The sequence below is a fragment of the Myotis myotis genome, unplaced genomic scaffold (assembly GCF_014108235.1).
Source record: "Myotis myotis isolate mMyoMyo1 unplaced genomic scaffold, mMyoMyo1.p scaffold_m19_p_2, whole genome shotgun sequence".
Taxonomy (NCBI): Eukaryota; Metazoa; Chordata; class Mammalia; order Chiroptera; family Vespertilionidae; genus Myotis; species Myotis myotis.
In genome coordinates this window covers 68,718,234-68,735,208 of record NW_023416324.1, presented here as the reverse complement: position 1 = coordinate 68,735,208, position 16,975 = coordinate 68,718,234, and positions in this window count along the sequence as shown.

Below are 16,975 nucleotides of genomic sequence, written 5' to 3'. Positions count from 1 at the left end.
GGGGTCAATGGGGAAAGAGGGGGACATCTGTAATACTTTCAAGATAAAGATAAATTTAAAAGGAAGAAATTTGGGACGCACGGTTTTTTGAGAAGTGGGGAAGGAGTACTTGACAGGCAGTTTTATGTGCTGTATACATAATTAACCCTATGGAAAGCTAAAAATTTCTTTACATTTTGAAAAATCTGTTTTTGAAAGGCAATAAAGAGTACACATAACAAAAGTACTAGGTACTGAGTTTTAAAACCTTGGAGATCAGCAGTGTGTTAACTTGGTTAACTTGTAGTTTCTTAGAATAAACTTCCATCATCTTTTAATTGTAGAGTATCCCGAGTTTGCAAGGAAACTTAAAAAACTGTTACTATTTGCAACTACTTATCTGTGTGAATAAATTCTCTGCAACTCAAACAAAATCCGAAAAACAAAAAACAGGGAGACTGGTAGGAGTGCAGCTGTCGTCTACCTCATTTCTAATTTTGTGTTTAACAAAACGGCTGGTTGTTCTCACCGATGGACTTCATATTAAGTAAATGTTTTACCTTTAATTTATAAAATGAATGTATACTAAACATATTGCTTTTAGATGATTTATTTTCTTGGAAGATTTTGTTTGAAAGGATTCTACTGCTAAAAAATTGAAAAGCAGGATATTAGAGCAGAGGTCAGCAAAGTTTCGTAAAGGGCCAGATAGTAAATATTTTAGGTTTTGTGGGCTATGTGGCCTCTGTTGCAATGACTCAACTCTGCCATTGGAGCATGAAAGCAGGCATATTCAATACAGAAATAAACTATGGTGACTGTGTTCTAATAAATCTTTATTTATAAAAATGGGTGTCAGACTGGATTTGGCCCTTGGGCAGGGCTGTAGTTTGCCAACCCGGGATGGATTGGATTATCCAAATTGGTTACCTAGTTACCTTCAATGAAGGAGGCAAATGAACTGCCCTTTCATTCTGTATTTAGCAGTTACTTTCAAGAAGGGTCTTCTAAGCTGTTCTGATTTTAATGATGTTACCTTGAGGGTAGTTTAATTGAAATTGTGTTTTGCCACATTGTTTTTGCAGCCTACCAACTGTAAATTAGCCCAAATAGGCAGCTGGCTTTAGGTTCTTTAACATAAAATAATCTGAAACAGTTTGCATGCCCTATGTGAGAGGATAATTTTTTTTATGGTGGAGATTTACCCATTAACTAGTCCTTACTTCTGATCTTCTTTGCTAAAGTGAGTATAGAGTTTAAACCACGCATACTAATCTAATCTTCCAAATTGATGTTTCTTTTTCTTTTGCTCACAGTAGCTTGGATCATCTGAAAAAGGTCTTGAATAAATATATCATTTATCACTAGCTAAAACTGTCATCATTAACTTGATTAATAAAATACTGCCCTTAAAGATGGATTGAAACATAAAATAGCCAGCCTGGTTCCACATAATGAAGAGATTAATTTGACACACAAGACAACCAATTTAGTATTACTCAATGATCATTCTTTATTTAGAAAGCCATCAATTAGTATTATTTCCTTTGATGTACTATTTTGTCTTTCTAACAAGAAACAATGATTTCCTCAAAAGTTAATCTGCTTTCCTTAACCATGAAAGGATATTTATCTCAGCACTCTTAAATTTCAAAACGTGAAACTCTGCCTTATGAGTAAAGAGGAAATTAATGATGGATTAACAAGCTTACAGTGCAATTCTTTATTTTGAGATATTGCTAATTTTCCTTTTGTAGCACGACTATAAGAATATGGTTGGAGAAGTCACAGCAAGAGAGATGGCAAAGCTCTCTGTTCTTCCTTCTTTTGGATGGAGATTAAAATAGTCTATATCAGTGATTTTCAAGTGGTGTGCCACAAAAAATTTTAAAACATGCAATACCTGACTATCTAGTCAGGAGCACTGACCTCTTTTCCCTTGGATTGTCAAGTAAAAATAACAACAGCCAACAAAAAATAGGCATCTGGTATGAATGAATAAAAATTATACCTATTTTTTGTCAGATGGACAAAAAGTATAACATTTTTTGGTGTGCCACAAATTTTAGTAATTAGTTTATGCATGCTATGAGATGAACATTGTTGAAAATTGCTGGTCTATATTCATATACTGAGAGGTAAACTGTGCACTAACGGGCAAAGCAGTTAAGTAGATTTTACCACTTATTTTGTGTGTGTGTAGGTGGTGGTTGGGAGAGGTTTTTGACAAAGTAAAAAAATATATTAAGCCATAGTATTAGTTTTCTTTATATGATTGTTACTTAAAGCAACTGAGAGAGACATATTCATGAGGTTTATGTGTCATGTGCATTTTTCTTGGCATATGGATTTTTAATCATCTCCTATTGAGTAACATTTCTTATTATGGTGGGAAGAAAGCAACAAACATTTCATTAACTTAGGGCTAATGATGCTTTTAGGACGTTGTGTTTACTGTGAGTTGAGGAGAAGGTGTATCTGATGTTTCAAGAATTCTGAGTTGGATTTCAAATGCTAGACTTGAAGAATTTTGAAAAAGAGTGAGATGCTTTTCATTAATAGTTCATGGAAATTTATCATTTGAAAGGCTGATCTGATGTGTTTTAGAACCTATCGTGAGCTATTAGATGGCAGATTGTTGAGGTGTGTGTGTGTGTGTGTGTGTGTGTGTGTGTGTGTGTGTGTGTGTATGCAGGGGCCCTAGCAGAACGCTCTGTGTGTGAAGTGTGTATGCTTCTTGCACGTGTGTGAATGGCTGGTGTTTCTGCCTCCGTGCGCCAGCCTCCTAGTGATGGAAGCTTTCCAGGATCCCGGGAGACTTTCAACGTAGATAAGTGGTACATCTACACGATGGAATACTATGCTGCTCTAAAAAGGAAGGACCTCTTACCATTTGCAACGTCATGGATGGAACTGGAGAGCATTATGCTAAGTGAAATAAGCCAGTCAATGAAGGAAAAATACCACATGATCTCACTCATTCATGGATAATAGAGACCATTATAAACTTTTGAACAATAATAGATACAGAGGCAGAGCTGCCTCAAACAGATTGTCAAACTGCAGCAGGAAGGCCGGGGAGGGTTGCGGGGCAGGAGGTAGGGGGGTAAGAGATCAACTAAAGGACTTGTATGCATGCATATAAGCATAACCAGTGGACATAAGACATTGGGGGGTAGGGGAGGCTAGGGGACTGTCTAGGGCGGGGGGATAAAATGGACACATATGTAATACCCTTTGTAATACTTTAAGCAATAAAAAAAAAAAAAAAAAAAAAAAAAAAAGAAAACCTTGGAGGAGAGCCTAAGCTAGCCGTTCCTGGACCTGCAGATCATCTTGCAGGCTTCACTCTGTCAATGAAGCAGGAGAACAATAAAATAAAACGTAGTTATTCAACATTCTTTGGGTACCCAGGATTGTGGGCCACACTGAAGTCTACTAGTGACCTTAATGTATCTTTTCTCTCCACAAGGCAGGAGTCCTTGGAGGTTGTTTGGAGTTGGGCCACAGTAGAAAAGGTCAAAACCTTCCTTGTTACTGATTTGAAGAAGAGTATGTAAAGAATAAACATTTCAAAATTGTTTAATGGATTTTAGAACCTTGTTTTCCAAGAGGATAGTCCTAGACTAGGAGTCAGGACTATTATATTCTAGTCCTATCGCCACTGATGAGCAGAGTGTCACCTTGGGCAAGTTTCCCTGTCTTCTGGAGGCTGGCTTTACAGTATAGATTTATTGCTCAGATAGAAAGTGGGCAACCTGAGAGGACAACATGAGAAGAATATATTAATATTTTAATAGTGTTCAGAGGCACGCGCATAGAAACAGTTATAGAAAATATGTACTTGAGAGAAAAATAAGTTTATCATTGAGAATGAATTCTCACCAAGCTGTCTGTTAAGGAGTGATGGTTTCAATCTATCCACTTATTTCTCATTTCTCAAAAGCAAAAACATTTTCTGCTGCCCTTTCTCCTGATTATAAGGGATATTTTTCTTTTGTAGAAAATTTGGAAAGTACAGTAAATCACAAGGAAGAAATGAAAACAATTTTACTACCCAGAAATAAAGCCATTAAGATTTTTAATGTAACCTTATGGTTTTCTTTTTATGGAATGTAGTATTTCCAGCATATTATTTTTATTTAATAATATACTGTGAACATTTTCTCACCTTGAGTATTCTAAAAAGCTTTTAAAATAAATAAGTATTTCAGAATATGCAATTTGTTTAAAATTTTTTCTTTCCCATTACAAAATGTTCTTTGCCCCAAAATTTGGAAAATATAGGAAACAGAAAAAAGAAGAAAAAATAAATGATAATTCTATTACCCAAAAAATCAGTCTTTTCTTCCAATCTGTTTTTCTATACATATTCACTATATTTATAATTTGTTTTTGGTCTTTTTGTTTAAGAGTATGGAATACATATTTTTCTGTATTATTAAAACTTATTATGTTAAATATCAGCACTAAAATTTATAGTTATTTATAGTTGTTTTGTGTTATAGGATTAATATTTGTGATTGATATTTCCTTGTGATTTTGTATATAATATACACAATTATATTTTACAGTTTAGGCACTTAACATTTATTGAGAGGCTATTATATGTTCAACACTTGGCATACAAATAAGAACCAACAGATGGTACAAATTATGAATGATAGTATATATTCGCTCCTAATATTTTTATTTCTATTACCAATATATCTTTAAACGTGAACTAATATTTTGATCCAGTCATTGTGAGTAGCTGCATTGTAATCCAATAGTATCACCATTTAGATAGTTGTCATTTTCCCCCCTGAGATTATTGTGATTAATATCTTTATCATTGATTTTTCCCATTCTTAATTATTTACCCATCAGAATTTCATGGAGTGTAATATTTCTATTAAAAGGCATACACATTTTTAAGGCTATTGATATCTTCTGCCAAAATGCTACTCAGAAAGATTATACCAATATTTATTCCTAACAGCAGTGTATAAAGGCCATATTCTCAGGCAAAAAATGACATATTATTGGTACTTTAATTTTCATATCTTTAATTACTAGTAAGTTTATAGATTTCCTGTCTCTAGTTTGATATAATTTTATTTATTGTATTTTTGAAATTCAGAACTTGTATATTTAATATAGTCAAACCTATCAATATTTTAATTCATATTTCTGTCTTTGGTTTGATGCTAGAAAGTCCCCCCTCCTCCTATCACTCCTGGATTATATACATTTAAAATTTATACTATTTCATTTTAAAATTTAAATTCCTAATCTAAGTGAAAATTACTGTTATTGGTAAATAAAAATGTAAGAATCAGCTTTTTATTCCTCCTAAATAGATAGCCAATGATCCCACTACCACTTTTTGGATAATTAAACCTTTCCATACTGCTTTGAAGGGCATCAGTACCTTCAGTACCAATCTTTTACTTACTATCCAGTTATTGCTTATTTTAATATGTAGCAGTAAAATTCTCCTCTCTTTCTCATATATATATATATATATATATATATATATATATGTCTTTAAAAATGTATACACACACTTTGAATAGTTATAAAGGCAGTGTTTATTCGGCCCCAGTGAGGTTGAAACGGCCCCGGTAAAGTTGAAACGGCCCCAGTGAGGTTGGGACAGCCCCAGTGAGGTTGAAACGGCCCCGGTGAGGTCAGGACGGCCCCGGTGAGGCTGGGACGGCCCCAGTGAGGCCGAAATGGCCCTGGTGAAGTCAGAATGGCCCCGGTGAGGTTGAAACAGCCCCAGTGATGCTGAGAGGGCCCCGGTGAGGACGGGACGGCCCCGGTGAGGTTGGGGCAGCTCCAGTGAGGTTAGGACAGATTATGGGGACCAGTATAGACTGATTAACAGGGGTAGATGCAGAGGCAGAGCAGCATTGAACAGACTGTCAAACTACAGTGGGAAGGCTGGGGAGGGTTTGGGAGGGGGGGTTAAGAGATCAACCAAAGGACTTATATGCATGCATATAGGAATAACCGGTGGACACAAGACACTGGAGGGTGGGGGCCGGGGGAGTGTCAAAGGGGGAAAAAGGAGACATATGTAATACTCTTTGTAATACTTCAAGAAATAAAAATTATTAAAAAAAAGGCAGTGTTTATTAAAATAGATTTCATTTTCAAAATTGAGTTATTAGTAATTAAAGTGTATATACATTTTTTGGGGGACACCCTGTGTATGTATGTATGTATGTATATATCCTATATAATAAAAAGCTAATATGCAAATCGACCAAACGGTGGAATGACCGGTCTCTATGATGCACACTGACCACCAGGGGGCAGATGCTCAATGCAGGAGATGCCCCCTGGTGGTCAGTACGCTCCCACAGGGGGAGTGCTGCTCAGCTAGAAGCCGGGCTCATGGCTGGCAAGCACAGCAGCAGTGGTGGGAGCCTCTCCCACCTCTGCAGCAGTGCTAAGGATGTCCAACTGCTATCAGTCGGACATCCCCCAAGTGCTCCCGGACTGCAAGAGGGCACAGGCTGGGCTGAAGGACCCCCTCCCCCTGCCCCCAGTGCACGAAATTCATGCACTCGGGGCAGGGCCTCTAAAATATATATAAAATTTTATATATAAAAAATATACAAAATATATATAAAATTTTATATATATATAAAATATATATAAAAATTTTGTTTTATTGCTTAAAGTATTACAAAGAGTATTACATACGTCTCCTTTTGTTTTTCTCCCCTTGACCTTCCCCTGGCCTCCCCTACCCCTCAGTGTCTTGTGTCCATTGGTTATGCTTATATGCATGCATACAAGTCCTTTGGTTGATTGCCTACCCGCCCCTCCCCCCCCCCCCCCCGCACCCAACCCTCCCCGGACTTCTCGCTGTAGTTTGACACTCATTTTGCTTGAATATAGAATTCCAAATTGGAAATAATTTTCTAACAGAATTTTGAAAGTATTGAATCATTTCTTTCTAGTTTTTAATACCATTTCTGTTACCATTTGATTTCCTAACCTTTGCATTTAACTTTTTTTTCTCCATGGAAGATTTTATTATCTTTTTTTATTCCAATACTATGACAATTCCATGATGGCGTATCTTTTTGTGTATCTTTTCTCATTTAATATGCTGGGCACTTTTTTTCTCACTTATTATTCTGGGCATTTATTATTTATTTTAATTGTTTTATTGCTTAAAGTATTACAAAGGGTATTACATATGTCCCCCCCCCCCCCCCCCCCCCCGCTATTCTGGGCTTTTTTAATGGCGTTTTATATCCTTATGTTCGGAGAAGATTTTTTACGTAATTTCTTTGATAATTCACTCTCTACCCTCTTCTCTATTTTTTTTTCTTGAGCTCTTGGATATTCATTTGTTATCAATCACTTTACTGTTTTGTTCTACTTTCAGGGAGATTTCACCAACTTTAGCTTTCAATTCTTTTACTGATTTAAAAAACAGTTCTGCTATCAAATTTTTAATATTATAAACTCTTGTGATGTTTGAATGCTCCATATTAAAATATTATTCTGGCCTAGATTTAATGATGCAACATCTTTTATCTCTCAGAGTAAATGTTGAGTTTTTTAAAAAATGTCTTCTGTTTCTTGCATTGTACATATTTCATCTAAGTTGCCCTTTCCCACCACTGTTATTGTGCTTCGGTCTCCTAACTTTTCTCAAATATCTGTTGACCTTTGATTGTGCATTCCCAATAAAGAGTGAGGATAACTGGAAACTTCATTTTTGGGTATTTATGTGACTGAGATTTGTAGCCTTGTGGCTTCACCATAGAGTGAGATTGATTTGGTGATGCTGATTTTTCACTGGGGTTACAAAACTGTGAGCATCTGTAGCCTTTTTTGGGGGCTAGTTAATACTTCAAGAAAGGAGTCCTTCCATTTCCCTTTTGCAGTTGTAAATCTGGCTGCCAAAATTCTGGGGTTATGTCTTTTTTTAAAGAATTTTTTTAATGTATTTCATTGTTTTTTTACAGAGAGAAAGAGAGAGGGATAGAGAGTCAGAAACATCGATGAGAGAGAAACATCGATCAGCTGCCTCCTGCACACCCCCCACTGAGGATGCACCCACAACCAAGGAACATGCCCCTGACTGGAATCGAACCTGGGACCCTTCAGTCTGCAGGCTGATGCTATATCCACTGACCCAAACCGGTCAGGGCACTGGGGTTATGTCTTACCATGTCGGTATATAGACTTGATTTAGTTTTTCTAATTTCTATTTGATGACTCTTTCACCCTTGTGAGTCCCTTAACTTGATCACAACTGCGAACTCCCTTTTTCCATGTGAGGTCCATATTTATACCTGGGGATTAGGCCCTGTACATCTTTGGGAGGCTATTAGTCTAACATTCCCACCGAGGATGCTTGCACCGCGCTCCTTGTTGCTTTTTGTGGCCTTTAAATTACCTGGTGACTCTCCCATTTCTCTACTCTGCACCCAAACTAGGAGTCTCCCTTGTCAGAATTCCAATGGAAAAATCAGTTTTCCTGGCTCTATTCTGGAGACAAATTTTAGAGTTAGAAGATCCAAGAGAGTGTGGGTTTTTTTACTTTTTTTCTTATTGTTGCTGTTGATTAGTTATCCTGCCTTCTGCTCATACCCTTCTCTTTATACTGCTCTCTGTGCTTCTCATCTTACAGGTCTCTGCTGGATCAGGGAGCCTGGTCAGCACGTCATGCTTGGTTATATACTTTATTTTAATTTTTACATTTTTCAATCATAGTGCACCCTCAACATCATTCTGTGCTAGTTTCAGATGTACATCACAGTGACCAGAAAGTCACTCACTTCATATTGTGGTCTCCCAACACCTGAAGCACCCACCTGGCCCCACACACAGTCACCGCATATGTATAACTGCTGGTTACATACTTTAAAGGCGACCTCTAGCTGCTGACTTGTTTCTGACCCTTGTTCTTCCAACATTCTCCTACTGACAAGATATAGAGGATGGAGATGCAAAAGCAACTGTGTAATAACCACTTGGCGTTACTGAATATAGGAAGAGGGTGCAATGCAACCCAAGTTTTATGAGAACATTTTAGTGCTCAGGCCATACTCTCTGTTGAGACATCTCCTGCTGGTAGGAGGGAGCCATGGGGTTTGATAATGTAGACGGCATTAACAGGGTATATTAAAATGACTCACTGAAATATGTGTTCTGGCAGCTGTAAATTCTCAGTACCTGTTAATCTTCTGTCAAGAATAATTATCATGTTATAGAAATAAACCAATTTCCCAAGTTACTAAAGCTAGAAGGCTTCTGTGTCTTGTTGCTTGGGATCCAAGTGTTATATATACTTCTGCCAGGACCCACATCACAGGAGACTGTGTTTGTCGCTGCTCCAGTGGCAGTGAAAACAAGGTCAAACAGCAGAGAAGAAGCCCATCTCTTCTTTGACAGCCTTTTCTCATTGGTTTTATAGTCTCCAGAAAAGTCTCCTTGTTTTGATCTGCAGGTGGCACCTCTGCTCTGCTTCTGGCACTGCAGTGAATTTAAACATTTTTTTTATTATGTAATTTTTGAATTTTGGGGAAGGAAATTTATTGTTTTATCATTGATTAGCTATCCCAAATAGGGATAGTTAGCCCACTTTTTAAAGAAAAGTAAGCATAGTTATAAGAGCTATTAAGAATAGTAAATACGCATGGCTGGCATGGCTCAGTGGTTGAACATCGACCTTTGAACCAATAGGTCATGGTTCGATTCCCAGTCAGGGCATATGCTCAGTGTGGGGTGTGCAGGAGGCAGCCAATCAATGATTCTCTTTCATCATTGATGTTTCTATCTCTCTCTTCCTCTCTGAAATCAATACAAATATATATTTTTAAAAGAGTCACAAATACACAGAATTCAAAGTCATGCCTGCTCAACTCCTCAGGCCTGTCAAAGAAACATGGGCAAGTTTGCTCCCAGCATTTGGATCACTGAAGAAATGCCATATTCGAGAAGAAAGACAAGAAAACGAGTGATGACAATTGTGGCATCTTTGTTCTTTTAGCAGCCGTAACTTGGCCAAAATTTTTCTAGATGATGTATATAGCTAATGCCTCTGACGCCCCATGTCACATCTCCTCAGCCCACCTCTGTTATTCACTGCAGCTGCAGTAGACAGTTCCATGCAAGTTCAGGCTCACCTTGAGCTGACAATGCCAAGCTTCATGTATGCGCTGTGTGTCTCTCTGCTCTCTTCCCCGGGGCTTTCTCTGATGCCACAGGAGCCTGCTCATGCCCCATGCAAGTGCAGCCTGTATGTGCAGGGGTGTTAATGCCCGCCCCCCCCCCAACGCCCCCAAGGTCAAACCTCAACCAATGTGGGCAGAATCCAATGGATAAATGCTCCAGCTTCCTATTTTTGGGGTAGACAACTCTAGGGGGCAATGAGTTTGCTTCCTCCTTGCCAAAATGGGGAGCTTAGCAATGCAGCCTTAATTGAGTTTTTACTTATTTCTTCCTCTATTCTCCTGCTTCTTTTATCCCTGCTTCCTGGGATCACCTCTCAAGAAAGCACCTGCACTCAAGGCCTTGCCTCAGACTGCTTTGGATGGAACCCAAAACCAAGACCATGCCATTAAACGTTTCCTCTAGAATTCCAGTGAAGCTTTAAATAAGATAGAGGTGCTTCGCAGCTGACATGTGGGGATGGAAAAGAATAGGGGACACCATAGGGGCTCTCAATATGTTTTATTGACATTGAGAAACCTTATCACATAGAAGAGCGTTGCTGCTGAGTAATTCTTCTAGTTCCTCAGTATCCCAGGGTCACAATAGCATGGATAAAGAGACCAGGGATGAGGAAATAGCCAGTTATTGCATGTCTTCTATAGGGCTTTATTTATGGATTACATTTAATCCACTGAATAACCCCACTTTATAATACTCTGGGGATAAAACAATGAAAAACTTGCCCAAGGCCACAATACCCAGTAAATGGCAGATTCCAGTTGCAACAATTCCTCTTCAAAATCTGTTCTCATTAATATCACTTCACTGGTAGTAATAGGAAGTGGATAATGTTATATATCATTCATTTATTCACATGTTCCATATTTAAATTTTTTTATTTAAATATTATTATTTAAGGAAGCCCAGGCCAGTGTAGCTAAGTGGTTAGAGTGTCAGCCCATGCACCGAAGGGTCTTGGGTTTGATTCCCGGTCTAAGGGCAGGTACTTGGGTTTCAGGTTCCATCCTTGACCCCCTCCATCAGCTAGAGATAGCGATCTTCCCCCACTGCCCACCACATGCAGTTTTAGCTAAGAACTGAACAGGAGATGTTAGTGCAAGGGGAAGTATGACTCACCTGTATGCAGCTTACTTGTGTCCTCTGGTCCTGATCATGCCCAATTCTGAATGTATGACTACTGTCTTTAGATTGTTGCTGTGCTTTCTCCATCTAATGACTTTGTGAATCTGACATAAGCCAACCTATGATGGCTGCATGGTCACTTGATGTCCCTATCAGGGCCTTGATGCATGATAGAAATTTCTTTTTAAATGGTCTATATCTCTCTGCTGCAGATGGTATATCTTTGCTTCACATCCCTTAAGGTGTATGCTCTCTTGTGGGAGGGCATAATCATAAAAGTTTAGCAGTATCTCTAGCTTCTACTCATGAGATGCCAGTAATCCAACTCTCTATTTCCCCCAGCCATGACCAGGAAAATGTCTTCAGACATTATCAAAACTTCTCCTGGTTGAGAACTACTGGTCTAGACAACCCAGGTCCTTTTGGACTATATTATTACATGCAGAGGGAGAGTGAACATAGCTCTAGAACAATACTCTAAATGTATATTGTTCACAGTCCCATGTGAATGTGACTGTCTTCTGATCTTCCTTTATAGGAATGGAAAGGAATACATCCCCAGATCAATGGTCTCATACCAAGTGCCTGAGGCTATGTTTATCTGTGCTAGCAAATATACCATATCTGGCAAAACAGCTGCAGTTGTAGCTACTGCTTGGTTATGTTTGCAAAATTTTACTCTCATTCACCATGTGTCATTTGTTTTTTGTAGGGACAAGATGGATGAGTTAAATGGAGATACATGCTTTAAATCTTTGGTGTGGCGCTATTCATGCTATTATCTTCAGGATATGATATTGTTTTTTATTTACTATCTTGGCTGGGAGTGGGAGAGTTTCTGAGGTTTCTGCATGGCTTTCTGCCTTATAATAGCTCTTACTACACAGGTCAAGGAACCAATATGAGGGTTCTGCCAACTACAAAATGTATCTCAATCAATTATATATTTGGGGACCCAGAAATGACCACTGGCTGAGGTGATACTAAGATGGCTGATAATCTATCCCTGACTTTTAAAAACACATAAATTAAGCAATACCCTTATTGCCTGACCATCTTTCTTTACCCCTGTGAACACTGTGTTCTGGTAATCATCTTCTTATCAATCTGGGGGTTGAGATGCCCTGGTTGCCACCCCGATGTTGCCATTCATCACAATAATTTGGCCCATTTTGCTTTTGAGTGAGTGTTACGCTTGACCTCTTTTATTTCAGGACTCTGTAATCCCTGTTCTATACCAGTATCTTCTGCCATCAACCCTGGTGTGCCACTGAGCTTCACAATGATGTTGGTTTCTCTTTCCTTAGCAAATTCCATATGAATAACTGTGGTAAATAGCGTGTATTTGGGGCCCTTTCATGAATAGAGTCAGCTGGTGGGTTTTCTGGATTTAAGTAGTATATCCATTCTAGCATACATCTTTCTATGATATTTTAAAATTTCCTTTTTCCAATCCTATATAATAAAAGGCTAATATGCAAATCAACCAAATGGCAGAATGACCGGTCACTATGACGTGCACTGACCACCGTGGAGCAGACGCTCAACACAGGAGCTGCCCCCTGGTGGTCAATGTGCTCCCACAGGGGGAGCACCACTCAGCCACAAGCAGGGCTGACAGCTGGTGAGTGCAGGGGCCTGCCTCCGCAGCAGCGCTAAGGATGTCTGACTGATGCTCCTGGGGGGAGCGGGCCTTAGCTGTCCGGAGCCCCCAAAGGCTCCCGGACTGTGAAAGGGTGCAGGCCAGCCTGAGGGACCTCCCCCATCCTCAGTGTATGAATGTCGTGCACTGGGCCTCTAGTATTATAAGATTATAATTTCTAGTTTACCTAGTATGGGCTATTGATTTTCCAAACTTTCAGGAGTTATCCTACCAGTGTGTTAGCTTTGTTTACTGGGGTCCTTACCACAGTGTTAGAACCCCACCCCAATAATTGGGGAATGGGTAAATCAGCTCTGGAAAGGGGACTTGGGTGGCACACCCCAGTGTCTACTTAAGTAACTTATTCTGAATCACACTATAATTGCCATCATCTCTTGTATTAGTTTTGCAATGGCTTTTGTAAAAATCAATAAAAGCTGACCAGGTGGCATGATCTCCAAATCAGTGACTCAAGCTACATAGTAAACAGAATTTAAAGACTATTAGCTAAGAGAATCAAAGAAACACAAGATATATTCACTGAAAGAAAGCTTTAATGATATGACAGAGTTAGGAGGGGCAACTACAATCAACAGACTAACTAACCAGTGATCAGGTAAGAGGGTTGCTTCTAGACAAAGAGAAAGTCACCTCCTTTATTTAAATAACTAGAGGACCAGTGCATGAATTTGTGCACAGGTGGGGTCTGGCTGGCCTGGCCCCAATTGGTGTGGATTGGGACCAGGCCTGTCAGGAGGAGGAGATGGTGGGAGGTTGGCCGGCTGGCCTGCCCTGATCGGGACCCGATCATGGCCGGGCCAGCTGGGAGGAGGGGCCACTGATGATTGCCCGGCAGGCCCTACCCCTGATTGGTGTGTGAGGGCTGATTGGGGGTGGAGCTGACTTGGGGGAGGGGCCACAGGCCAATCGGGGTGGTGGGGGCTGTTCGGGGGTAGGGCTTGCCGTGGGGAGGGGCTGTGGGTGGTGGGCCAGCTGGTCCCACCCCTGAGTGGGGTGGGGGGGCTGATCGGGGGTCAGTGGCTGGGGGAGGGGCTGCAGGTGGTTGGATGGCTGGCCCTGCCCCTGATTGGGGTTGAGTGGCCCATTGGGGGCAGGACTGGCTGGGGGAGGGGCTGCAGGAGGTTGGCAGCTGGCCTTGCCCCCTACTGGGGTGGGGGGGTGATCAGGGGCGGGCTGATCGGGGGTGGGGCTAGCCAGGGGAAGGGCCATGGGAGGTTGGCAGGCCGACCCCACCCCCTGATTAGGCCGGTTCGCTGCTGCAGTGGGCGTCATAGTGACCAGTCGTTCCAGTCGTTCCGGTCTTTCCAGCATTCTGGTTGCTGGCTTTTTATATATATAGACTAGAGGCCCGGTGCACAAAAATTTGTGCACTGGGGGGGAGGAGGGGGATCCCTCAGCCCGGCCTGTACCCTCTCGCAGTCTGGGACCCCTCGGGAGATAACGCCCTGCTGGCTTAGGCCTGCTCCCGGGTGGCAGAGGGCAGGCCCAATCCCTAGGTGCAGCCCCTGGTCAGGCTCAGAGCAGGGCTGATTGGGGAGTTGGGGCGCCGCCCCCTGTCATGAACAGAGCTGCAGGGCAATCAGGGGTTTGGTCGCTTCCCCCTGTCACGCTGATCCCGGTGCTGGGAGGCCTCTTGGCTCTGCTGATCCCGGGGTCCTGAGGCCTCTCGGCTCCGCTGATCCCGGGGGCCGGGAGGCCTGTCTGCTCCACTGTTCCCAGGGCCCTGAGGCCTCTCTGCCCTGCCGCTTCAGGGCTGTTTGGCTTCGCTCTGCTTGGAGCCTGAGTATGCAAATTAACTGCCATCTTTTAGCTTCTATAATTGAAACATTGTATCTTTTGGAGTTGTTGCTTCAGGAGCTCAGAGCCCCCCAGCTGCAGACGGGGAACCTTGGCTTCCTCATGCTGGGGCAAGCAAGCCTCCCTGTTCGCATCAGCTGCCTGGCTGCCAGCCGCCATCTTGGCTGCCAGTTAATTTGCATATCTCGCTGATTAGCCAATGGGAAGGGTAGCGGTCGTACGCCAATTACCATGTTTCTCTTTTATTAGTGTAGATTGTAGCAAAACCACCCAGAACTGGTATTCATGTTTGGAGAGTGTGCTTAGGTCTGTTTATTAGTATTTGTCCTTTCCAATCTAATAGAAAGATTATAGTCACCATTACTAAAACTATCCTTTATTATATAATACTAGAGGCCCAATGCACAAAATTTGTGCATGGGGGAGTGTCCCTCAGCCTGGCCTGAACCCTCTCCAATTTGGGACCCCTGGGGAAATGTCTGATTGCCTCTTACAATCAGGGACTGCTGGCTCCTAACCACTCACCTGCCTGCCTGCCTGATTGCCCCTAACCACCTTTGCCTGCCTGCCTGATCACCCCTAACTGCTCCCCTACAGGCCTGATCAACACTAACCACCTCTGCCTCACCCCCCACCCAAGATCCAGGCTTCCCTCCCTCTGGCCAGTACCTGGGCTGGCTTCACCCAGGCCTGCTGCAGCTGCAGGGGACCATGAGCGGGTGGCTTGGCCTGGGCCACAGGTGCCCAGGACCACAGGGAAGACAGCTTGTCCCTCTCCCAGGCCGCAGGCACGGATGCAGGTGTTGGCACCTGGGACCGCAGGGCAGGCGGCTTGTCCCTCTCCTGGGCCGCAGGTTGGCTGGTCCCCACTCCTCTCTCGTGAGCTCATTTGTGCTTGGTTGGTACCCATTCCTCTCTCCCCAGTGTTAAGTGTCTGAGCCATTCCGGCATGAGGGCGTGATGACCATTTGCATATTAGCTCTTTATTAAATAGGATAAAAATAGTAGCAACCACTTCCTGAGTGTTTATGGTCGTAAGTGATTTATAAAGCATTAAATGCTTTTGAAACACCCATGTATTCATGTGATAGAGAGACCATAAGGAAATTTTACCCTCATCAAAGCCCTCATCTTCAGGGTTATAACCAATGAAGTCAATGACTATTACTCAAAATCCTTTCTGGGAATTGCTGTCAGGAACTGTGAACTTCCTGTGAAGTCCTCGAACATGGCACACCATCCTTCTCTGCAGGGGACTTGGTTTTTGGAAGAGGCAAAGAGTCATTCAGGACCAAATTTAGTGAATAACTTACAAAGTTATTCTAACTATGTAACACAATTCTAGGTCTTAACAGACTTATTGACTGTTAAGGAGTCATAATTTCAGTTTTCTGGGATGTTTGTCAACCAAATCTGGAGCATTACTCAAAAAGTAGTTCCAGAATACGCTCTGAGCAGTAACAGCATTGTTGAAATGACATTGACCTAACATGAGTACCTAAGGGACACTTATTTGTATTAAAGTCTATTAATTAAATTTATTTTATTTGTACACAGGCAAGGAAATAGAGGTGAATGATTTTACAATAGAAAGACATGTTTCCTTAAATTAAAAAAATCAGCTTGATCCATTTTCTACTCTTCAGTCATAATTGTTTTGCCCAATCTACTATATAATATAAGATTTTAATACACTTGTTTTCATATACTATATCTTTGAAATCTTGAATTGTGTTACTAGAGCTTAGCGAATAGAAACTATATTCTTAGTTTTCTGTATATAGTTCTTCATTTTATTTCCTCTTGGTTCCTACACATATTGTTGAATTGGTCTTCCATTCTTTTCATCCACCTTATGGCCATTACTCTGAATTCTTTCTCTGACAGGTTGCTTGCCTCCATTGCCTCCATTTCGTTTACTTCCTTTTCTGATGATGCCTGTTTTTCTTTCATATTTGGGTTGGTTCTTTGTTTCACCATGATTTCTCTTCTCAAGGTGTTTGGTTATGTAGTTCTCTCTCTGCTTTCCGTGAGAAGAAGCAGTGCTCGTCTGAGTTCAGGCAGTCACGCTGCTTGAGATCCCTTGTTTCCAGGTTAGTAGCTGGTCTCTGGATGCCGGCAACAACCACCCAAGATGGCCTATAGTTCTTCATTTTAAATTCATGGCCTACTATCAAGATATTGATAATAAAAAGAAAAACAAGCCTTTATATTATATTATCT